Consider the following 1,036-nt stretch of genomic DNA (forward strand, 5'->3'; position numbering starts at 1 on the left):
GGAATTTGGTTTTTTAATGAAATTATTCCCATTTAAACCCTTTTAGTGGCCTGCTCCAATCTGGGTGATTTAGAGGGAAATTTATCTCTAAAAGTCCCAGGATTGATAACGGGCAGTCCATCACATCCGAGGTAAGAAGGATAAAGGGATCTTTTCCAGAGAAAAATTGGATTTTGTTTCAAATCAAAATCAATTCCTGGGCTTCAGTCATTTATTGTCTATTTATCAATTAAAATACGTTTCGGTGTTTTCCACCATCATCAGATTCTCTAAAATAACAGATAGTAAAAAAATGTTTTCATTAATTTAAAAAACAATCACAGTTCGTCAACAGCTTCATCATATACAAAATACATCACAATTGCAACACTTTAAAACATTCTAAGATTAATTAGGCCTAACAGGTGATTAGTCAGGACAATCAATTTTGGGAAGAGACTAGAATTCTTTGTTCAAATACTCAATTATTTTTACTTACATGTGTAGCATTGTTGCCACTTTAAGCCTTGGCATATATTTGGAGTATTAATTTTGTCCATTTTGCACACAAAGCGAAATACGGTTTATATTGATTTCTTTTACTTTCAGGTATTTTTCTTTGCATTCTAAGAAGTTTATTTTTGGTTTGCAAAATTCTTCAATATACCGAGTGTTAGTTAATATTCTATGTTTATTTCATTTAATTAATGTATGATATACTGAGCTAAGATTGTCGGCATCCGATCTGAAATTCATAGCATTGTTATGTTTTTTAATTTGTATCATTTCATGGACTCTTCTCTTATTATAATTACTCTCGTTATTCAGTATTTTTATGTTAGCAAAATCAAAATTATGTAACTTCTGCTGTGCATGCTGTGCTAATGCTGTACCATTTTCGTTATATTTTCTTAGGCTATACTTATATTCGTATATTCTTTTCTTTAGATATTGTCCAGCTTGGCCTATGTATGTGTTATCACAATTCAAACAGTCTATTTTGTAAATTACATTAGGTGTGTCTAACTTGTTAATCCTAGGTTTAAATTTTGGGAAA

At 30.5% G+C, this 1,036-nt stretch overlaps 1 protein-coding gene across 1 annotated transcript in view; it reads left to right on the top strand.

The window, feature by feature from the left end:
• Positions 1–1,036, top strand: part of LOC109545479 (facilitated trehalose transporter Tret1) — a 48,692-nt gene that overhangs the window by 46,213 nt on the left and 1,443 nt on the right. The gene's annotated exons all lie outside the window — the stretch shown is intronic.

Source organism: Dendroctonus ponderosae, unplaced genomic scaffold, assembly GCF_020466585.1.
Source record: "Dendroctonus ponderosae isolate FM_Combo_2020 unplaced genomic scaffold, Dpon_F_20191213v2 Dpon_F_20191213_5, whole genome shotgun sequence".
In the NCBI taxonomy this organism is placed as follows: Eukaryota; Metazoa; Arthropoda; class Insecta; order Coleoptera; family Curculionidae; genus Dendroctonus; species Dendroctonus ponderosae.